The sequence below is a fragment of the Heloderma suspectum genome, chromosome 4 (genome assembly GCF_057233095.1).
Source record: "Heloderma suspectum isolate Gila_16-S chromosome 4, 16-S_ref, whole genome shotgun sequence".
Lineage (NCBI taxonomy): Eukaryota > Metazoa > Chordata > Lepidosauria > Squamata > Helodermatidae > Heloderma > Heloderma suspectum.
The window spans coordinates 221,205,108-221,229,813 of NC_139461.1; the positions used below are offsets into that span (position 1 = coordinate 221,205,108).

At 48.0% G+C, this 24,706-nt stretch overlaps 1 pseudogene; it reads left to right on the top strand.

Annotated features, from left to right (window-relative positions):
- The first annotated feature begins 2,333 nt into the window (after positions 1–2,333).
- LOC146348103 (cytochrome P450 2J2-like) overlaps positions 2,334–24,706 on the top strand; it is a 66,944-nt pseudogene continuing 44,571 nt past the window's right edge.

Genomic DNA, 24,706 nt, shown 5'->3' on the forward strand with positions numbered 1-24,706 from the left:
TTTTGATTAAAAAAAAAATTGCATGAAAAATGGTAAGCATTTCTGCACATTTCCCCTAATACATTTATTTTGTATGCTAATTGGCCAATAGAAACATTTGCAAGCCAATACGCATTTTGGTCAATGCATGTTTTGGCCAATATACACGTTTTCCTAATACAATGAAGTTCTGAACATTATGTTCACTGATACAAGCATTTTGAGTGCATTTTGAGTTCCCAAATATAATATACTCATTTGTTCATTGGAGAACTCCACTGCAAAATTCAAAGAAGTGCACATTTCGAGGGACAGCTGAATTTTGCTTTGCGTATTGGTCTGACAGTGTGAAATTCGGTCAGTTTGCATTAAAATGTGAGCCAAATCTCTCCACCATCCCTGCCCTCAGTGGAAAACTTAAATGGGTTCCACCCTTTGTTCCCTCGAGAGGAAGGGCTGCAGCTCAGAGGCAGAGCACATGCTTTGCAAGCACAACGTCATGGCTGTAATCTCTGGCATCTCCAGATAGGGCTGGGAAAGAGGATTCCTGTTGGAAACCCTGGAGAGCCGCTGCCAGTCAGTGTAAACAGTACACCTGGGCAGGGCATGGCAGCGCACGTGCTTTGGATGCACAAGGTGCAGCAGCCCCTCGCCCACCTGCTGCCACCACGGCTGCTGCTGCTGAAGCCCATGACCCCCTCTCCCAGATTTTTTTTTACCTAGCGGTGGCAGCATACCCTCCTCCTCTGGCCAGCCCCACAGCACCCATCTGGCCAAGCCTGCAGGGTCCATGCACCATTCAAAAAGGTTTTTTTAACGTACATTATGTGTAGCAGTGATCTGAACCAATCAGACACTGCCTTTGCAGAGGAGGGGGGCTCAGCCACTGAGGGCACAGGAGCAATGCCAGGTTGCCCTGTGCCCTCATTGGCTGCCCTCCCCTGAAAGGCAGTGTCTCATTGGTTCAGATCAGTGCTACTCAAAATGGCAGGTTTTTTTTAAATAATACTTTTTATTCTACTTTTATCTTTATAAGTGAAATAAAGACCACCAACAACATAATCATCTTCTACAGTTTCCAACATTGCAGTATTCTTAAGAGGACCAGTCAATAATAAAATAGAAAAAAATAAACAGAGAAGGGAAAGAGAAAATATAAAAAGGAGAGAGAAGGACAAAGGGGAAAGAAACAGAAGAAAAGAAAAGAAAATCAAAACAAAATATAAACTACATTACACATAAATTTCAAATGTCACTCTATTTAGAAATTATACTCATAATATTATCAATCTTACAAATCAATACAGCATAAGAAATCAATTTCAATATTATATCTTCAGGTTTATAATAAGGAAGCCAGCTAACAATTCATTTCCATTGGCCGTATAATGCCTTTTAGCTACTATATAATAATAAAGCTTAAAATCAACCAGCCAGAAATATTACTAATCCTAGTATCATAATATTGATAATAATAATAATAATAATAATAATAATAATAATTAAAAAGAAAAAAATTATAAAGGATAAAAAATGCAACAATCACTAATGTATTTTGTACTATCTGTATTTTAGATAGTATAATTTCCAAATATATAAATGAGTGTGCACATTTCTATACACCTCACACAGTAGATTTAAGTACAGTATATCATATCCATTTTTTAAAAATGAGAGAGAAAAGATGGATGTATATCAACAGTTATCTCTGGCCTAGCCTGGATCTTACAGACTAAACAAAGCTAATTGACAAAACATGTTTATAAATTCCAGTTATATTCCAGTTCTTCTTAGACCCCCTTGCAAAAATGCGGTGCCTTGGGGTGCCAGCATGCTGGTGATGCTGAGCTCTGCTTTCCTTGTCACCTGCTCCAGGCTGTGGAGATGCTGCACCAGTGCCTGAGCAGCCTGTTGTCACAGGCAGGGGGAGCTGTGGGGGGGAGGTGGGATCGGCCAGGGGAGGAGAGGGGAGAGGAGACGTCTTGTGGCTGCCCCTCCTTCTGCTTCACCGTCTCCCTTAAAGGACTCTGACTGCTCTAGCGGAGCCCATCAGGTCAGAAAAGGCTACGAATGCTGAGCATCTGGTGTTTCTGGTCAGGGTAAAGGTGATCTATGCATAGTGGGGTTGAGAAACCCCGTTGGCATGGACAGGTCATTACCTGACTGGGCTTAGATTGACTGGAACTCTTAGCCTCTGTGGAATGGGGAGATGAGCAGGACAGTTGACATGATCACTCCTGCCTGTCCTCTCCCAGGAGCACCTTGGTTTAAGGCAAGTGGTCACACTGCTAGAGCGATGATGGAGAAGAACTTGGGCCAAGTCCAAACAAACACATTTAAGGCCCGACGACACCATGGCACAGATGGCAGCACTGTTAATAGCATTTGGGAAACAGCAACCTGTTCACCTCTCCCAGCTGATGGCTGATCAGCTGAGTGGCAGGGAAAACCACGGAACATTGCAGGTTGCCCGTATGTGTTTGAAAGAAATTAATTAAATGCTCGTTCCAAATCTCCTGCTTTGGTAAAATATTTTTTGACAATCTCACAGGTGAATATGCCAGAAATCTATATCTGGAGGTGTGTAGCTTTCATTAATAGTGTCACTAAGCTGTAAGGCTCCACCAACGCACCATCATGCTCAAGGCCTCCTCCATCTGTAACACTGTGCTCTCCTGCTGCAGAATAATCCCTTCATAAGGGTGCAATCCTATACATGTTTAGACTCAGAAAATCATCCTACAGGATCACTGGCTGAAGCATAGTGGAAGTTATAGGACTTTTTTCTGTCTAAAAATTCATAGGATTGAACCCTAAAGCATGAAGGAGACAGATGATTCCTTGAAAATGCAGATTTGCAGTACTGCAATGCTACTCAAGTTTAAGTTACTGGTTTTGTTTATACTTTAGTTAATGCTTCATTTTATTTAAAAGTCCCACCACTTCCCCCCTATTATATTTCTGTTAAACGGGAGCCATAATCATAATGATGTTCTCTGCCATCTTTTTGCTCTGCAGGACAACCATTTGAACCTCGATTTCAGATTAATAATGCTGTTTCCAATATCATCTGTTCCATCACCTTTGGGGACCGCTTTGATTACCATGACAGCCATTTCCAGAAGTTGTTGCAGTTGCTTGATAAAGCAGTGCATCTTCAAGAAAGTATTTTGATCCACGTATGGAAGCTCTCTGATCTAATGGAGAACCACATTCCAATCCCATGTGTCTTTTCCCTTTGATGAGAACATTCACCTCCCATGTCTCTGATTAGTTGTCAGACATTTTCTTTTTCCTTTTGTGCCAAGTCCCCTCCTGCAGGAAATCTAGGGTGACACTGAAGACATATGAGTCAGGGTGTGTATGTTTTCAATCAGGGGCTGACCACAGAAAATATAAATCATGCTCAGTTAAGACTTCCAGGTGGGGAATCACAAGGCTGCACCAGAACCCGCTTTTCTAACACGGTTGCTTTCCACAGGCAAGAAATTGGGTTTGGGGGCACTATCCTATGCTGCTGCTGTGCTGTTTCTGTTGCATCAGCAGGACCCACTGCTGGTGCTTCCTAAAGCAACCTTGGAAATGAGTGGAAATGCTTGAGCCTGAAACAGGACAGATCAGTGCATCTCTCTTCTAGGATCTGCCCCATCCTGGAAATAAGAATTTCAGCTCATTTCTGTTTGCTTAAAGGCCTGTTCGCTTCATGTTGTGCTAGTGGTACACACTGCCCATTTTCTCCACGTAGAATATTCAAGCTCTTGATCTGACAAAGTCCTAGAATGTGTATGTAATTAAACAATGATGGTGATTTTGAGCATGTGTATAAACTGGATTCATTTATAAACATTTTATAAAAAAATTATGTGCTGCACTCAACACAGTGATGCATTAAAAATGTCATTCCCAGGTGAATTCCACAGTGTGTATAGAACACAGATGCCATTTGTGATCGCATCCCTGTGCTAAGTGCAACTCATGCTCTGCAATTCCTGTTATAACCATTTTAAGCAGCATCCCTGTGGTGATGGTAATGTGTACTCTGGGACTAGTGCACCATAACCCTTTAGATTTTTTTTTCCTGTAATAGGCCAAATATGTCTTTTCATTCTGCTAGCTCCTTTCTCTTGATAGTAGGATGATGTTTGGCGAGGTTTACTAGGTGTTCCATAGTTTTTCTCCTAAACACAGAATAATTTTAGTGTTTGTTTCCCCAGCTGTACGATGCCTTTCCAACCCTCCTGAAATGTTTGCCCGGGCCTCATCAGACCGTTTTAAAAAACTGGGGAGAAATGAAATCATTTGTGAGAGAAATCATTGAAAAGCACAAGGAAGACTGGAACCCATCTGAAACCAGAGATTTCATTGATGCATATCTAAATGAAATGGCCAAGGTAATTGACAATATCGAGAGCAGGTTGGAACATGTTTCTTAATTTTTAGGAGAAGAAGACAGACACCATGTCAAAGAATAGAACAGGCCAATTGATTTGTCCTAATAGCCTTCAGTGGTTTCCCTTAGCATTAGCCCTATTCAGGTGTTCTGAAAGAGTGTTGTTTAAACACTTGGGGAGGGGGAGAATGTTAGTCCTGCCCATCTCTGTCATCACTCTTGTTGTCCTGTACATATGAAGGGTGACTGTCTGAAATGAAGATATTCCTTTATCCATGGAGGCTCTCTATACAATCTGGAACAGTGATTATCCAGCATTCTGGATTGCATGGAGACCCCCATGGATAGAGGAGGCACTCTGTTTCAGACAGTCACCCTCCACTCATGCAGGGCAACGAAAGCGATGAGGGACAGGGGCAGGGCTGGAGTGTTCCCTCCCCTCATGTGTTTAAACAACATGCTTTCAGAATGCCTGAATAGGGCTAGAGTTCCCATTGATTCTGCATGAATTCAGACAGGGGAGGGGTATGTGTATATCACATGATGTTTTCCAGGGGGTGGGATTTCACCACTTGTTCACTGCCTACATTGGTGGAGTTACAACAGTGTCTGAGTTAAAGTCACATGTGCATATATTGCAAGCTAGCTGGTGCTTTCTAGGTTTACCGGAACATTCCAGCTACTAGTCTGTTGTAACACTTTATACATGAGAGTAAAGTTGGTGCCTTGCTAGTTTGGGACTTATTTTTCTCCTCTCTGTTAAAAGATTGTTGTGTTCATTAGGAAAGTTTTCTTGTGTGTGCTTTAGCTGCATGTTCAAGTTACTTGCCAACATAAATTTCACAACTTATCCATCAGAGCAAATAGTTGACATGACCAAAAAAAGAAAATCTCTCCAAAGGCATCACATAATCTACCATTATATCTGCCTGCCTGAATACAATCTCTCTGGGCTTTGAAGTTCAGATCAGGAATTATTGGGTGTCTTTCTTTTCCCTTTATTCATACTTAATCCCAGCTTCAATGATTCTCAGGACTGTTGACTTGGAGAACTTGATTCTCAGTGTGATCAAGTGACAGCTAGGGCTGATGTCCGGATGATGTTTTTAATGGAAGGTTAACATGCTGCTGCATTTTCTCTTTTTAAGGAGGATGTTGCTTCCAGTTTCCATGATGAAAACTTCCTACATTCAGAACTGGATCTGTTTTTTGCTGGAACTGAAACAACTTCTACAACGCTGCTCTGGGCTTTGCTCTACATGGCCATTTATCCAGAAATTCAAGGTGAGAAATTTATTTTTTTTCTGTTGCACTACTTTTTAAAAATTAATGCAGTACCATACTGTTACACGGCTATACTAAGTGACTCTTTGCCCCTGTCTTTAGCCTCAATAATAGCTGCACAAAGCTAATTCCATAGCAGTGTGTAAAAGTCTCTTCTGGGGACTCAGGAATAGAACCGGGAGCCAGGATATGTGAACTCTGCTCCATGATCTGCCTCAGTCAGGATATTTTCTAAAGTGACACAAAGAACTCTTCAAGCTCCTCAGTGTAACCCTTCTGGTGTCCTTAAAGTGATATAAAAAGCAGGAACATATATGTGCATTATAATAAATGTAGTGCTCTCATTTGGACATTTCAATGCAGGAACTGCAGTTCAAGTACAGTTGCGAGCGGAGATGGGTCAAAGAAGAGTCAAACAACAAGGCTTGGGTTGAAAATAGGGACACATTTTATTGAAAATATCTGAAAAGGGGTACCTAGGATGGGCAACTGACTGTGCCAGCAACTAGCTGGCACTTCATGGGTGAAAACACACCCAGCCTGAGGGGTGGCGTCGATCTCGCCACCCCTCCGGACTGCCCCTTCTGGGGGAGGTAGACCTTCCCCTGTCACCCCCAACCCGGTGCCGCACAACACCTGGGTGAGTGAGGAGGGTTGGTCTCCCAGGCAACCCTTATCCCACATCCGAGCCGCACAACCCATTCAGGGGGGCCTCAGGCGTCACCTGTCACCATAAGGTGCCTCTGCATGCACACCATCCCTAATCTCTTTCTGCTTTTGCCTGTCCTAGCTGCCAATTGAAATGTGACCTAAGAGAGATTGTACCAAATTCGCCTACTGGACGCACCCTGACCCCAATAACAGTGTGAAGTAGGCAAAAAGACACACAGTAAAGGCCAATTGAACTGTGAGCCAAAAAATCCTACATGGCTTCCGAAAGGGCAACTGGTATAAACTAGGGATGTACGAAAGTCACTTACCTTTTCGCAGCTTTGCTTCGTGGTGGGGGAGAGGCGCTTCGCTTCTCCCCCCGAAATTCAGGCTGGGGGGGGAGGCGCCCCGCCTCGCCCGGCCGAAATTCAGACCGGGGGGGCACCCCACCTCGCCCGCCCGAAACTCATGCCGGGGAGAAGCGCTCCGTCTCCCCGGCCACAAACTATGAAAGTAAAAACAAACAAACAAAAAACTAGGGGTGGACGAAAGTCCCTTACCTGTCGTCGAAGGACGTTCACGGTGGGGGGGAGGCGCTTCGCTGCTCCCCCCACGAAGTTCAGGCTGGGGGGGAAGGCTTCCCGCCTCGCCCCGGCCGAAATTCAGGCCGGGGGGGAGGCTTCCTGCCTCGCCCCAGCCGAAATTCAGGCCGGGGAGGAGGCTTCCCGCCTCGCCCGGCCGCAAACGCGAAAGTTTAAAAAAAAAAAAAAAACGCCCCCTGATAGGCTACGTGACGATTCACGTAGCCTATCACGGCTAGATCTGCAAAGTCAGCCATGATAGGCTACGTCAATCGTCACGTAGCCTATCATGGGTGACTTTAAAAAAAAAAAGCGCGTACGCTAATGGCGGCCCCCATAGGGAGCCACCATTCGCGTTCCTTATTTAGTCGCTGTAGTCTACGTAAATGTTTACGTAGACTACGGCGAAAATAAGGGCAACGCAAATAGCCAAAGCAAAAATTTAGCTGCCCTGTACCTCATCGTGTCCTGTTTTGAGCTTGGGATTTACAAATACAAACAAACTGAGAAGCTTGCCTTTGAAGTCCTGCAAATCACCCCACTGCCTCCCCGAAGAAGATTAATGGCTGCCTGAAAAATGCAAGTATAAGGCGATGCCCATCACCCCCCAGTGTCCTGTGTTTCGGCACTTTGCCTTCATGTACCAAGTTGAAGGGGAAGAGAAGAAAAGAGGGGTGTGAGTGTGTGTGTGATATTGTAAATCCCTGGCTAGCTTGTCTAGTGATAGATAGCCCTGAGAGCTTTTCCCCCCCGCAATTGCTGGATCTGCTGCATCATGCCTTACCATGCAAAAAGTGTTTTCCATTCATTGTGTTAAATTGCAGAAAAAAGTTTGTTCTGTATATTTTATGATTTCTTAGATATCATAAAATATATGTGATATTTGCAGATTAGTGTTAGTTGCAACACCAAATTATACTGAGTGTGGTTCCCAATGAATGACAAGAGAAAAGACAAAGACAAGTAGAGAAAGACAGAGGCAAGTAGAGAAAGACAGAGAAATAGAGAAAGTGGCAGACAGATAGAGAAAGGAAAAAAAAGAAGAAGAAAGAGAAGGCAAGAAGGCAAGGAGAAAGAACATTTATAAAGAAGAAGCGTGGCCATAGTTGCCCCCAGGGTGAATTAGAAGCAGCTAATTATGTCTGGAGCTTATTACCTGGGGTAAAGTAGCCACAATAATGTAATAGTTCTTTAAGTAGGGATGGCGGAGAATTTCTCCCCGAAACTTCGGGGGGCCGAGCGCCAACGTGTTCGGCCCCCCGAAAAAGTTTCGGGGAGAAATTCTCCGCCCCCCTGCACCCCGCCCCCGCCCCCGGGACGGGACTTACCTTTCCCGATTGTCCCTCCCAGCGGCGGGTCCAGCCGGCAGTTCGTCAGGTCTTTGTCAGGGGTGGGAGAGGCAACCGGTCTTTCAACCGGCTGCCGCCGCCGCCATTCCAATCAAAGAAAAGAAAAAAACCGCCCCCGTGATAGGCTACGTGACGATTAACGTAGCCTATCACGGCTAGATTTGCAAAGTCAGCCGTGATAGGCTACGTAAATCGTCACGTAGCCTATCACGGGTGACTTAAAAAAAAAAAAAGCACGTATGGCTAATGGCGGCCCCCATAGGGAGCCGCCATTCCCGTTCCTTATTTGGTCGCTGTAGTCTCCGTAAAGATTTATGTAGACTACGGCGAAAATAAGGGCAACGCTATTTGCGTTGCCCTTATTTTCGCCGTAGTCTACGTAAAGATTTACGTAGACTACAGCGACCAAATAAGGAATGCGAATGGCGGCTCCCTATGGGGGCCGCCATTTGCGTACGCGCTTTTTTTTTTTAAAGTCACCCGTGATAGGCTACGTGACGATTTACGTAGCCTATCATGGCTGACTTTGCAAATCTAGCCGTGATAGGCTACGTTAATCGTCACGTAGCCTATCACGGGGGCGTTGTTTTTTTTTTACTTTTATTGGAATGGCGGCGGCGGCAGCCGGTCGAAAGACCAGCTGCCACCTCTGCCCCTGTCGAAGACCTGCTGAACCGCCGCCGGGACCCGCCGCCGGGAGGGACATTCAGGAAAGGTAAGTCCCATCCCGGGGGGGGCGGGGGGCGGGGGGGCAGAGAATTTCTCCCCGAAACTACTTCGGGGGGCCGAATACATTGGCACTCAGCCTCCCGAAGTTTCGGGGAGCAATTCTCCCCCATCCCTAGATCTGATTTCGTGAGAAAGCATTGGCAATTGGGTTTGCCAGACATGACACGTGACGGGCCCAGCAAGATGTTGTGACACAAAATCTGGAGCGTGAATGCACTAATGAGCGACATGACAGCTGGATTTCTGGAGGACTGGGAATTAAAGGAAGGGCCACCGACTTGGCTAAGAGGTTGGCCCAATGAAACAGCTAGGTAAAGAGGGAAGAACTCCAAAAAGGTAAGGTCCTGAGGCACTCGGGTGGCAGCCCGCCGCTCCACCCAATGCGCAGGGCGACACTGAACCAGCGATAATTCCAAGACCCCAGGGTAGCAGGGGCATCCAAGTGAATTTCAATGTTGACCTTGAGGAGCAGCCTACACCCCAAGGAGAGGAATTAAAGGCCTGCAAACTTTAACCATCTGCAGGTGCCTACACACCACAGAAGTGACCCAGGTTCGATGGTGCGACAACAGCAGTCCCTGCGTTACCCAATGGAGCCAGAAGGGACAGCCGGGGGGGACGCTACTCTTCATGGGAATGAAAAATGCCCTAAAGCTTCTTGCAGGGCCCCCAAGGGGAAATGGGAAACCGCCTGGACCTGTGCCCGAAGGACGAGAAATTGTCCTGAGGGAGGTGAGGACATTGCTTAAGGACACCTAACTTGATCCCCCGCAATGTGTACATAGCAGATGGGCCCTCAGCCAAGGGACGTCGAGATCAAAGAAAAAAGGGGGGAAAGAAATGCTCACATAGGTCAGAACGTGGACTACTGTCTGTGAACCTTATGTAGCAAATGGCTGTCAGGGACCCGTGGCAGGGATCCTGGATCGAGACAACCGCCTCCTCGAAAAAGGTTAGTTGCACTGAGGACACAAGATCAGGGATCTCATCTGTAACAGACTGGCCTTTGGGGGAAAGAGATTACAGATGACTTCCAGGGCACTGATTGAGAGCCAAGCCTGGCCTATGCTGACACAGTAAAAGTATCCTAAAACTTAGCAAAAAGCTGTGGGACAAGTAGGACGCTTCCTCCCAGTCGGGGTAGCGTCTCAATGCCAGAGGAGTGGCACCATACAAACCGAGCAGGGGTATTCTAGGACGGGGGGCCGTAGCCTGCCACCGGGCTTTCTACTACGCAGGCCTTCCCTGGGGGGGCACCATCCCCAGTCTCCTGGACAAGGGGTGCACAGGTGCGGTCCGCTACGACGGGGAGCACTCTTGATGAAAACGGCAGGGAATCAGAAGCATGTGTCCCAGGAGCTGAGCTACCACTGCGGCCAGTGGTACAAAAGCACTGGACAAAATTAGGCCGGGTGTCGGTGTGGGAGACAACTTGGCAGAATGTGGTCTCGTCAGATCTGTCGCCGGTACCCGTCTGGGCAGGAGTCATAATTGGAGCAGAAGGTCGCGGTCCTTCAGGTACCTGGCAGGGCCCTGCCGGACGCTGAATTGGAATTAAATGGCTGGAGAAACAGTGGAGATGCGACTGAAAGAGCTACAGGTGGCCCGGGGACATGTAGGAGGATGGGGGGGGTGTCTCCTACACTGACTGGTAGCCGAGGAGTTTTGAGAGAAAAATAGGAAGCTGCCTTATACTGAGTCAGACCCTGGGTCCATCTAGCCCAGAATTGATGACACTGACTGGTGGCAGCATCCATCCAAAGTTTCAGGCAGGACGCAGGATTCTTTCCTAGCCCTACCCGGAGATGCTGGGAATTGAACCTAGGACCTTCCTCAAGCAAAGCATGTGCTCTACCACTGAGCTACAGCCCAACCTGAACAGTGGAGGGATGGCCACCCTAGGAAGGGAAGCCAAGGAAACCAACCCAAAGGATTCAAAGGTCCCCTGCCCAGCCATGTAAAGAGAGATGTGGACGTCTTACCATAGTCGGGGAAACCTCACACAGCTCCTCTGCAAGCCAAGATGCGAAGTCATAATGGTGTCCAGGTGTGCTGCAATAGAAAGCAACAGTGAACGGTGCATCAGCCAGCATGTCTGCTGAGGCTGGATCACAATGGTGCAACCAAGCCTGGCTGGGGTGGGGGCAATCAGAGGTACGTTCTGCCACTACCGGCTGAGATGGATTGAATAGGGATGGCAGAGAATTCCGCCATGGATCTCAGTGAGGCCGAATGCCAGTGCATTCGGGGCCCCGAAATCTGTAGTGGAACGAAGCCCCCACCGCCCCACCACTCCGCGAAAGGTGCGCGAAACGGAGCACCTACCTGGTGCCGTTTGCGCTGCTTTGCAAATGGTGGCCACATCTGTGGCCGCCAGTCTCTTCACAATTTTTCCCATGATAGGCTATGTAAACAGTTACGTAGCCTATCACAGCTGACGCAGGGACGCCATTTGCATCCATGCGGAGGCTGTGATAGGCTATGTAAATATTTACATAGCCTATCACGGCGAAAAAAGGGAATGCAAATGGTGGTGGCTACGGCGGCTGCCATTTGCGACCCTGCACAGCCCAGCAGTGGCTGGATGTCGCTGTGGGCAGCCCCGGCCGGCGGCTGCCATTTGCATCCCTGCGCAGCCCAGCAGCGGCTGGATGTCACTGCGGGCAGCCACAGGCGGCCCCGGCTGGCGGCTCCACAGAGCTGCCATGGAGCGGAGGCAGCCGGTGAGGATTTTGGGGGAAGGGATGGAGCGCCTCCCCCCCACCGCGGATGTCACGAAACGAAACAGGTAAGTTGTTTCATACATCCCTAGGATTGAAGCCTTAAACAAAAAACAACATTGATTAGTGAACTGTGTGACCCAGTCAGTGATTAGCAGAGACCCACCAGGGTTCCAGGCAGGAACCTTTCTTGACCAGATCTGGGGAAGGGCCTCCTGGAAGGAGCCAGGACCAAACTGCCATGCCGTAGCAAGTCCCCAGGACCGGGCCTGATGGGGCTCCCCGCTCCCCCAACTGTCCCCCTGTCCCATCTTAGGGAGCGGGGTGTCGAACAAGGATGACAGAAGTAAGGGATGGTGCCACCCGGAGGGGGAACCCTGAAGATGGGGCAGGTGAAGGCCTAAGAGGCCCGCAGGCCTGGGAAGGAAGGAAGCAAAGGAGGCCCGGGCTCGCTCATCTGGAGCTGCGCATGGGACTAGCCCCACTAGCTACCAGGCCAGCCATGCCTGGAGGGGGGGCCTGCCGGCAGTTGCCCTCCCCCAAGGAAGCCCAACCTGAGGACAAGAGGCCTGAAGAGTTGAAAGGGGTCAAGCCCAGGCCCACGGCCTGTCACTTGGCTTCCTCTCAGGAGCGGCACGATCACCCGCTGCCAGCAGCTGCGCACACCGCAGCCAGGGGGCAAGCAGCAGGCGCTGGAGAAGGCGCGGGCTGCTCAGGATGCCCTGCGCACCTGCCACCGCAAGAAAGGCCCGGCGGGCGCCAGCCACCAACGGCACCACCAACGGGGACCGGCCAGGTCAGCCACTGCCAGAGCCAGCCGCTGCTGCCGAAGGAAGCACGGCTGCACCGAGGGTGCAGCAAGCAGTGGCCATCGCAGCTACCAGGGGCTGGCAAGAGCTGGTCGACACTGCAGCCGCATGAGGAACAAGGGGGTGGCCGCTCCCAGGTCCGACGAGCACCAACTGCCACAGCAGGAGTCAGCATGGGCTGGCTGCCAAACAGGATGGGGCAAGAAACAGAAGGGGCGGCCGCGCACGGGCACAGACAGTGCTGGCTGCTGCAGAGACCCACCGGAATAGTGCAAGCTGGCCACCAACGCAAGCGTGGCCACATGGAAGCTGAGGCTGACCGCCACCGAAGCTGGTCGCCACGGCGACACAAGGAACAGGAGGGGGGAAGGAACAGAAGGGGAGGCCGCACACAGGTGCAGAGAGTGGCGGCTGCTGCCACTGCAGGCACCTGCTGGGACAAGCACAAGCCAGCCACCAATGCAAGCACGGCCTCATGGAAGGTTCAGGAAGCACCAGCCACTGCTGCCATCAGGGGCAAGCCAAGGCTGACCGCCTCTTAGGCTTGTCAGAGAATTTCGCCACGGATCTCGGTGAGGCCGAATGCCAGTGCATTCGGCCCCCCGAACTCCATGGCGGAACAGCCTGCTACCCCTCCGCCCCCCGTGGATCCCCCCTGGAACAAGGCTTACCTGGGGCGGATGTTTCGGACAGCGGCGGCTCCAGCGGCGGCTTCGGCGGCAGCGGCTGGTCTTCTGAACGGCTGCCACCACCGCCGCCATTTGCAGTCTGTTTTTTTTTTCCCATTCATGATAGGCTACGTAAAGACTTACATAGCCTATCATGTCTGGGTTTTTTTTTAAAAAAAAAAAGCGTACGCAAATGGCGGCGGCTATGGCCGCCGCCATTTGCGTTCCTTATTTTTGGCCATCTTAGCCTATGTAAATATTTACATAGACAAAGACGGTGAAAATAAAGGGGAACACAAATAGCGCCCACTACGCTATTTGCGTTCCCCCTTATTTTCGCCATCTTAGTCTACCTAAATATTTACGTAGACTAAGACGGCCAAAAATAAGGAACGCAAATGGCGGCGGCTGTAGCTGCCGCCATTTGCATACGCATTTTGTTTTGTTTTGTTTTAACTCAGAAGTGATAGGCTACGTAAGTCTTTACGTAGCCTATCACGGCTGAATACAGGGACGCAAACGGCGGCAGCTATGGCAGCCGCCATTTGCGTCCCTGCTAGTCAGCAGCCGGATGTCCAGCTGCTGGCGGAGCCAGCCTGTGGCTCTGCGGAATCCCCACGGAGCGGAGCGGAGCCGGCCAGTGAGGATTCTGGGGGGAGGGACAGAGCACCTCCTCCCCCCAGCACAACCCGGCGGAGCCAGGTAAGCGGGGTTTCGTACACCCCTACCCCCTCTGGAGCCAGCCGCTGCTGCAGTGAGAAACAGAGAATGGGGGGCAGTCATGCATGAGGCGTGGCAAGCACAGGCAAGTGCCATCCATGGTGACCCGCAGGGCCATCTGCTGTCGCAAGCGCGGCCTCACAAAAGGCGCAGGAAGCGCCAGCCGACACCACTGCTGCTGACAGGGGCCAGCAGAAGCCAGCCACTGCCATGGCGCAAGGGGAGAAGGCGCAGCTACTGGAGGGAGCATGGGCTGCCCTGCTGGCTCGGTGAGCGCCAATGGCCACAAGGGCAAGGAGAACCGAGGTCAGCCATCCCATCTGACGTGGCCGGCAGTGAGGATCCTTATTGAAGGAGTGAAGAGGCAGGCTGCAGTCCGATTTTCTCGCGGTCAGGTCAGCTGCGAGAGAGCTGGACTGGGAGGGGGCGCAGAGCTTAAGAGGGCTCCGTTGGCCCCTCCCAAGCCAGGTGGTGCCACGGGGGGTGACCAGTAGGCACCATTCACCTCTTCTCACCCCACCTGCCTGCACCAAGACAAGCTGGCACCGGGGTTAGGGCATTTCTTACCATCCCTTTCAAAAACGTCCTCAGACTTTTGTGCTTGCATCTGAACGACATGGCTCATGCCACATGGAAGCCACTTAATCTCCAAGGCGCCATGATAATTTTTTGTTTGTGTTCTGCTTAGTAAGTCTGTGTTCTACAGGTGAATTACAACTGCAGTGTAAAGAAAAGGAACACATATTGTGGCATAATCGCTTTGTGGGATACTGACTTTGTGCAGCAAGTAGCAGGATGTAAAAGTTTGCTTGGCTAACAACTTCACCACACTTCATATTACTAATGGGAATCCCATTTTCCTTCTGCCTGTTTGCGATGATGTGTATGTTTGTGCATGTAATCCTCTTTGTGAATTGACAAATGTATCCTAGGCAGACACTTCACAAATCCTGCTGTTAGCTACTTGTGATCTGGTGTGTGTGTGTGCGTGTGTGCGTGTGTGCGTGTGTGCACCCACAATGTCCTGTGGAATAATCCTATCTCAGGGTCAGGTGTGTATTCACAGGTGACATGGGCAAGTAGTGGTAATAAAGGGCCAGAACAACTTCTACATTGGCAAATGTGAACTGCTTAGGCACTTTATTATATTTAGCAGTACATAACTATTACAAATAATAGTTTACAAATAATATAAATAAATAATAAGTACTATTTTGCTAGTTGTAGCTGACAGTGATGATTAGTCCACTCCAAAGTGGGTTAATCCCCTCACTTCCAGGAGGCCTGTTTCTATTAAGAAAGACTTGTCCTTGGCTTCGAGAGCTCAAGTTGAGTTGTGTGTGTGCCAACATAAGGCAATGATACGCACCTTCAAGACTCCTTGTTCCCAGAGAGGCATGTGTTACCTCACCTTTTAGAATGGGGTAAAAGCAAGGACTGTTGTGGGTGGGGGGACCCAAGGCATGAGAAGTACCTGCTGGTCAAATGATACCAGGTTTTAAGAAGGTTTCATTGATATTTTTTAGCAGTTTCTACTTGTTTTTACTTTTTAAATGTCACATACATTTCCTTAAATAAATACAATTTTATTTTTCTATAATTATAATTCTGTACCTAAAGTTCATTCAAGTCTTTTATCAGAGGTCTGAAGAGGTTTGAACCATCCCTAAATATGGGGGTTCTTTTATTAAAGGCATTCTAACTGTCTGAGAAAAGTTAGATGGTGGTAGCTGTTAAAACCTTTGGGTGAACATCCCATATCCCTGATCCTTCGTGGACTTGTTCATACTAAAGGTTATCCTGGCATGGAGAATTACATATTCTTGTCATGCAAAATTGTGTGCATGTGTGTGCTTTCCCTATTTCTTAGAGAACCCTGCTTGCCTGGTAGTTGAGGTGTGCTTTTCTTTTTTGTTTCTTGCTAGAAACAAAGCAAATGTAACTTTGTTTCTAGCAAGGGTCCAGACAGAAATAGACCCTGTGATTGGCCAGTTGTGACAGCCAGCAATGAATGACAGGGATCACATGCCCTATACCAATGCATACCAATGCATTCACAAAGTTCAAAGGATAAGTAACATTGTGCCTTTGAATTTGCCCCGGCTGGCAGCTAATGACACAACACTGGCTGGGTTTCGTTTGCCCAAAGTAAGTGATAAGGAAATAGATCTAATCTTTGTAATATATCTTTCCTAGAGATGCCAAAATGTTAAGCCAATGGTCTAAATACTGAGTTACATCAGATGTTTGTCACTGGGGGAGAAAAGCTTACTCCAATGGTCCCCAAATGTTTTGGATCAGTGGACACATTTGGAATTTTGAAAGTGTCATGGGTGCTCTCACAGAATGGTTGCCACGGGGGTCTTGCCCATTCATAAAATGGCTGCCATAGTGGGCATGTTGTTGTTGTTTATTTGGTCAGTCGCTTCCGACTCTTCGTGACTTCATGGACCAGCCCACGCCAGAGCTTCCTGTCGGCCGTCGCCACCCCCAGCTCCCCCAAGGCCGAGTCCGTCACCTCCAGAATATCATCCATCCATCTTGCCCTTGGTTGGCCCCACTTCCTTTTGCCTTCCACTTTCCCTAGCAACAGCATCTTCTCCAGGGTGTCCTGTCTTCTCATTATGTGGCAAAGTACTTCAGTTTTGCCTTTAATATCATTCCCTCAAGTGAGCAGTCTGGCTTTCTATCCTGGAGTATGGACTGGTTTGATCTTCTTGCAGTCCAAGGCACTCTCAGAATTTTCCTCCAGCACCACAGTTCAAAAGCATCTATCTTCCTTCGCTCAGCCTTCCTTATGCTCCAGCTCTCGCAGCCATAGGTTACTACGGGGAATACCATTGCTTTCACTATGTGGACCTTTTTTGTCAGTGTGATGTCTCTGCTCTTCACTATTTTATCAAGATTTGTCCTTGCTCTCCTCCCAAGAAGTAAACGTCTTCTGATTTCCTGGCTGCAGTCAGCGTCTGCAGTAATCTTTGCACCTAGAAAGACAAAGTCTGTCACTGCCTCCACGTTTTCTCCCTCTATTTGCCAGTTATCAATCAAGCTGGTTGCCATAATCTTGGGGGGGGGGGGTTAGGTTTAACTGCAACCCAGCTTTTGCACTTTCTTCTTTCACCTTCATCATGAGGTTCCTCAGCTACTCCTCGCTTTTAGCCATCAAAGTGGTATCATCTGCATATCTGAGATTGTTAATGTTTCTTCCAGCGATTTTAACTCCAGCCTTGGCTTCATCAAGCCCAGCACGTCGCATGATGTGTTCGGCATACAGGTTGAATAGGTAAGGTGAGAGTATACAACCCTGCCGTACTCCTTTCCCAACCTTAAACCAGTCTGTTGTTCCGTGGTTTGTTCTTACCATTGCTACTTGGTCATTATACAGATTCCTCAGGAGGCAGACAAGATGACTTGGTATCCCCATACCACCAAGAACTTGCCACAATTTGTTATGATCCACACAGTCAAAGGCTTTAGAATAGTCAATAAAACAGAAATAGATGTTTTTCTGAAATTCCCTGGCTTTCTCCATTATCCAGCGGATATTGGCAATTTGGTCTCTAGTTCCTCTGCCTTTTCTAAACCCAGCTTGTACATCTGGCAATTCTCGTTCCATGAATTGCTGGAGTGTACCTTGCAAGATCTTGAGCATTACCTTACTGGCATGCGAAATAAGTGCCACTGTTTGATAGTTTGAACATTCTTTGGTGCTTCCCTTTTTTGCTATGGTGGTATCAGTTGATTTTTTCCAATGTGTTGGCCATTCTTGTGTTTTCCAAATTTGCTGGCATATGGCATGCATCACCTTGACAGCATCATCTTGCAAGATTTTAAACAGTTCAGCTGGAATACTGTTGTCTCCTGCTGCCTTGTTATTAGCAATGCTTCTTAAGGCCCATTCAACCTCACTCTTCAGGATGTCTGGCTCTAGCTCACTGACCACACCGTCAAATCTCTCCCCGATATTATTATCCTTCCTATACAGATCTTCCGTATATTCTTGCCACCTTTTCTTGATCTCTTCTGCTTCTGTTAGGTCCTTGCCATCTTTTTTTTTTATCATACCCATTTTTGCCTGGAATTGACCTCCGATGTTTCTAATTTTCTGGAAGAGGTCTCTTGTCCTTCCTATTCTATTATCTTCTTCTGCTTCCGCACATTGCTTGTTTAAAAATAATTCCTTATCTCTTCTGGCTAACCTCTGGAATTTTGCATTTAATTGGGCATATCTCCCCCTATCACTGTTGCCTTGGGCGTCTTCCAGCGTCTCAGCAGACAGCCATCTTGCCTTCTTGGTTTTCTTTTTCTTTGGGACGTTTTTTGTTGCCGCCTCCTGAACAATGTTGCGAACTTCTGTCCATAGCTCTTCCGGGACCCTATCTACTAAATCTAGTCCCTTAAATCTATTCTTCACCTCCACTGCATATTCATTAGGAATATTAGTGAGCTCATATCTAACTGATCTGTGGGTCTTCCATATTCTCTTTAGTCTGATTCTAAATTGTGCAATAAGAAGTTCATGATCTACATTCAGCTCCAGGTCTTGTTTTTACCGACTGCATAGATGTCCGCCACCTTTGGCTACAAAGGATGTAGTCAATTTGATTTCGGTGTCGACCATCTGGTGAAGTCCATGTATAAAGTCGTCTCTTAGGTTGTTGGAAGAGAGTGTTTGTTATGCACAGTGAGTTGTCTTGGCAAAATTCTATCAGCCTATGTCCTGCTTCATTTTGTTCTCCCAGACCATGCTTGCCTGTAATTCCAGGTGTCGTTTGACTACCCACCTTAGTATTCCAGTCTCCTGTAATGAAAATAACATCTTTGTTTGGCGTATTATCCAGTAGGTGCTGCAGATCCTCATAGAACTGATCTACTTCTGCTTCTTCAGCATCTGTGGTTGGGGCGTATATTTGGATCACTGTGATGTTAAATGACTTACCCTGAATTCGAATTGAGATCATTCTATCGTTTTTTGGATTGTATCCAAGCACTGCTTTAGCCACTTCATTATTAATTATGATGGCTACTCCATTTCTTCTGTGGTCCTCTTGTCCACAGTAGTAGATCTGATAGTCATCTGATGTGAACTGGCCCATTCCAGTCCATTTCAGTTCACTGACACCCAAAATGTCTATATTTAATCTTGATATCTCCCCAGTGACCACATCCAATTTGCCCTGGCTCATAGATCTTACTTTCCAGCTTCCTATGATGTGTTGATCTTTAGAACATTGGATTCATTGTTCACCACCAGCACCATTGGCCGCTAGCCATCCTTTCGGCTTTGAGCTAGCTGCATCATCACATCTGGGGCTAGTTGAACTTATCCTCTGTTCCTCCCCAGTAGCATTTTGACTATCTTCCGACCTGGAAGTCCCATCTTCTGATGGTATACCAACATATCTCTGGTTGTACTGATCCATTTAGTTTTCATGGCAAGAATAATGGGGATGGGTTGCCGTTTCCTTCCCCAGGGACCGCATTTAGTCTGACCTCTCTGCCATGATCTTCCTGTCTTGGGCGGCCCTTCACGATTTAGCTCATGGCGTCATTGAGGTGCTCAAGCTCCAGCACCACGACAAGGTAATGATCTCCTTTGCTGGAGTTAGTGGGCATACTGGTCACAAAACATTCATTTCCAAGAAGACAAAGTGGTGAGATGAAAAGAAAACTACCTAAGAAACAAGAACCTAAGTACAAGATAGAGATGGGGTCTGAGCTCCAAACCAGAATACCACTTTTTGAACCCAAATAAGGATGGAACTGGAGGGAAGCCCTTTGTTTCGCAGCATGCCAGCATCCCAATTTTGGGGAGGGGGGGGAATAGATGAAACCATCTTAAGTCATAAAATAAAAATCAGGGGTAGGGAGCCTGGTGGGCACCACGTTGGAGACCCCAGACTTATTCATTCAGTTGCCAATCTGGCCCCCTCCCTCCATGATATTGTGGTTTGCCATATATTCCTTCTCCTCTGCTGCTATGAAGTTGTAGAACTGTTGGGCATAACAGCTTCAATAGCACTAGCACAAATAGATGCGCAGGCCTGCATTTTTGGTCTTGGTGGCCTTCTCAGCCTGAATTCTCAGAAGAATGTTTGAATCCAAACAAGACTAGGATATGCCAGTCTTATGAAAACATTTTCTGAGAGTTGGTTAGTACTACTGGGATATTTCTTTTTGCCCTCTGTGGTTTGACTTGGCTTGTACAAGCTATCTGGAGTTATTGCTCTTTTAGCAACTATTGGGGTGTATTGGGGGTGCAGTATAATCTGGATGGGGTGGGGTGGTTTGAGATAATTTTGCTTTCTTCCAATCCCTCTATGAAACAGTATGCCAACCCCAGTTCTGGGTCTGAACCGATAACAGGCCTGAAACCTGTCAGCATCTGGTATTTCTAATCCTTACTCCAAAACAGTCCCATGTTTAGAGAATATATTGAAAAATCTATGAGAGGACCTGAAGTTTTTGTAAACCATTTCAGGAATTACTAAATAATGAATAGAAAACCCTGAAGCCAAAACTTAACCCTTCTCTGTGTGTATGCAGATAGAGTTTGAGGCTTAGTACAGTTGGAGATCCATCGATGAATGGCATAAAGCAGTGACTATGTGGAGGCATGAGTCTCCACTCCCTGCTCTCACCATGCCGCAAATGTCACTCTCTAATTCATGGAGCCATTGCGGCTTTTCCCCATTTTGCAACACACTTTCACTTGAAGGACGGAAGCCTTGCTTGGGCTGGAACAGGAGCAATTTGTTCTTCTGCTTGCCGCTTCCAAATGTAAAGAGAAAAGGGCAGAAAGGGATATAGACTCAACCGTATTAGAACCTCAGTCAGACCTGGGTGAGATTTCCTGCTTCAGCTTATCCTCTATGTCAGAGCAGATAAGCCCGCAAAAAGCTGCCCTCTGCAGGTGCTCCAACAGTCATGGAGTTTCTTCTCCCAAGGACATTTTACCTGACATTTTAATCTACTTTCTTCCCTGCTTTTTCTTTGGCAGGGAACCATCTTGTTCCCCAGCTTGATATCAGTGGTGTTCGACAAAGATGAATGGGAAATGCCTAATGTCTTTAATCCGGGCCATTTCCTGGAAAATGGTCAGTTCAGGAAAAGGGAAGCATTCCTGCCATTCTCTGCAGGTAAATAATAACAATTAAAAAGTTAATAGACTGCTCATTTGAATGGCATAAAGCAGTGACTATGTGGAGGCATGAGTCTCCACTCCCTGCTCTCACCATGCCGCAAATGTCACTCTCTAATTCATGGAGTCATTGTGGCTTTTCCCCATTTTGCAACACACTTTCGCTTGAGGGACGGAAGCCTTGCTCGGGCTGGAACAGGAGCAATTTGTTCTTCTGCTTGCCACTTCCAAATGTAAAGAGAAAAGGGCAGAAAGGGATATAGACTCAACCGTATTAGAACTTCAGATCTGGGTGAGATTTCCTGCTTGAGCTTATCCTCTGTGTCAGAGCAGATAAGCCCGCAAAAAGCTGCTCTCTGCAGGTGCTCCAACAGTCATGGAATTTCTTCTTCCAAGAGACTACTGCATCTTCTGGATGTATTTGAGAAATCTTTCTATTTGGGGTCGGCTGTAGACATGGGTGCAGGACCTTAAGGGGGGGGATACGTATTCCCTTGATGCCACCCCTTCCCCAGGACTCACCCACTTTGCCCTGAACAGCAATTGTTTGGTTGTTTCCCAGCATTTCTGCACCATTTCAGCCAGTAACTAAGCCTCTCCTAAGGCGTAATTACTGGCAGTAATAACTTTAAGATAAAGTACAGTGGCACTTGTGGTATTTCGCCCCACCCCTTTTGCCATCATCCCCATCCACCACTAGAATGTGGCCCCCAAGAGCTTCTTTGAAATGGAATTTGACCCTCTGGTTGAAAGAGGTTCAACACCCTTACTGCAGAGGACTTGGTCAAGCCATTTGACTATTGTAGCAAGTATGATGTGCCCAGTTAATATCAGTTTGAAACAGATATTGGCATGGATCCAGACTGGAAGGCAGTGGGATCCAGCAGAGGCTCATCACTGGAGGAGTGGGGTGGGGAGGCAATCTTCCCCCTGCATTACCACTCATGTTTCTCCAAAGGGGTCCTACTCAGCCCTCCAGAGCAGCTTTTCAGGAGGCATAGGGGGCTGTAGGGGGAAGGAGGAATCATGATGTTTGCTTTCCTCTTCTTCCAGTGCAAGCTAGGGATGTCAGAGAATTTCACCATGAATCTCGGGGAGGCTGAATGCCAGCGCATTCGGCCCCCCGAAATCGGTGGCGAAACGGTCTGCCCCCCTGGAACGGGATTTACCTTTGGCGAATCTTCCTGGCGGCGGCGGCTCCGGCGGCGGCTCCAGCGGCGGTTCAGCAGTGGCGGCTGCAGCAGCAGGTCTTCCGATCGGCTGCTGCCGCCACCATTTCCAAGTTTAAAAAAAAAAAATGTGATAGGCTACATAAAGATTTATGTAGCCTATCACGGCTAAATTTTAAAAAACACCATGATAGGCTACATAAATGTTTACGTAGCCTATTACGGCTGAGTAAAAAAAAAAAAAAGCGTGTACGCAAATGGCGGCGCCCATCGGTGCCGCCATTTGCATTCCTTATTTTGGCACATCTTAGTCTATGTAAACATTTACATAGACTACGGAGAAAATAAGGGGAACGCAAATAGCGTAGATGTGCATTTGCATACGCGCTTTTTTTTTTTTTACTCAGCCGTGATAGGCTACGTAAACATTTACGTAGCCTATCATGGCTGACTGCAGGGACACAAAAGGCGGAGGCTACAGCCACCGCCATTTGCGGGCCCGGCCGGCCAGGATTCGGGGGTAGAGGGACGGAGCGCCTCCCCCCCTGGCCAGAATTTCGGGGGGGAGAGACAGAGCGCCTCCCCCCCACCGTGAATCAAATTTCATTAAAGGTAAGTGATTTTCGTACATCCCTAGTGCAAGCAGAACTCAGTTAAGTGGATCCAACCCATTAATTGGATGTTTTAAATTTGTGTTTTTGTGAAATGTGTTGTTACTCTCTTCAAGTCTTTGGAATCTGGGGAATGGAGAAATAAGCATTAAGATACCAAATTTGAAATACATGAAGTTCTACATTTCAAAGTTCTAGGAGCCATAAGCAAATCTCCTTAGTTCCCCCATTTTCCTGAATAAGAAATGGGCATTAACAGACTTGTACATAATTTCTTCATGGATCACCGGCTTGTTGTGGAGAAGGGGCTTGCGTAACTCAGTGAAGCCATAAGCTATGATGTGCAGGGCCACCCAAGACGGACAGGTCATGGCGGAGAGTTCTGACAAAATGTGGTCCACTGGAGAAGGAAATGGCAACCCACTCCAGTATTCTTGCCAAGAAAACCCCATGGAACGTGTCACAAGGCTAAAAGATATGACGCTGGAAGATGAGCCCCTCAGGCCAGAAGGTGTCCAATATACTACTGGGGAAGAGCAGAGGGTATTTCCAAGTAGCGCCAGAAAGAGTGAAGTGGCTGGGCCAAAGCCAAAAGTAGGGTTGGCGGATAATTTCTCCCCAAAACTTCGGGGGGCCGAGCGCCAACGTGTTCGGCCCCCTGAACAAGTTTCGGAGAGAAATTCTCAGCACCCCCCCGCTCCCACACCCCCCCTTTGCCTTTGCCGAATGCCGCACCTTACCTTTGCCGAATGTCCCTCCCGGCGGCGGGTCCGGCCGGCGGTTCAGCGGGTGTTCGCCCGGGGCGGAAGCGGCAGCCGGTCTTTCGACCGGCTGCCGCCGCCGCCATTCCAATCAAAGAAAAAAAAACAAAAACGCCCCCATGATAGCCTACGTGACGATTAACGTAGCCTATCACGGCTAGATTTGCAAAGTCAGCCATGATAGGCTACGTAAATAGTCACGTAGCCTATCATGGGTGACTTTAAAAAAAAAAAAAGCACGTACGGATAATGGCGGCCCCCATAGGGAGCCGCCATTCCCGTTCCTTATTTGGTCGCTGTAGTCTACGCAAAGGTTTACGTAGACTACGGCGAAAATAAGGGCAACGCTATTTGCGTTGCCCTTATTTTCGCCGTAGTCTACGTAAATCTTTATGTAAACTACAGCGACCAAATAAGGAACGCGAATGGCGGCTCCCTATGGGGGCCGCCATTAGCGTACACGCTTTTTTTTTTTTAAGTCACCCGTGATAGGCTACGTGACGATTAACGTAGCCTATCACGGCTGACTTTGCAGATCTAGCCGTGATAGGCTACGTTAATCGTCATATAGCCTATCACGGGGGCGTTTAAAAAAAAAAAAAAAACTTTTGAGTTCCCGGCCGGGCAAGGCGAGGCGCCTCCTCCCCGGCCTGAATTTCGGCCGGGCGAGGCGGGAAGCCTCCCCCCCGGCCTGAATTTCGGCCGGGCGAGGCGGGAAGCCTCCCACCCCGGCCTGAACTTCACGGGGGGAGCAGCGAAGCACCTCCCCCCCACCGCGAACAAGCTTCGAGGACAGGTAAATGACTTTCGTCCATCCCTAGCCGAAAGGACACTCAGCTGTGGATGTGTCTGGTGGTGAAAAGGAAATCCGATGCTGTAAAGAACAATATTGTTTAGGAACCTGGAATGTCAGATCCATGCATCAAGGTAAGCTAGAGGTGGTCAAACATGAGATGGCAAGATTGAACATCGACATCTTGGGAATCAGCGAACTCAAATGGACAGGCATGGGCGAATTTAATTCAGGTGACCATCATATCTACTACTGTGGGCAAGAAACCCTTAGAAGAAATGGAGTAGCACTCATAGTCAACAAAAGGGTGGGAAAAGCAGTACTGAGGTACAATCTTAAAAATGATAGAAT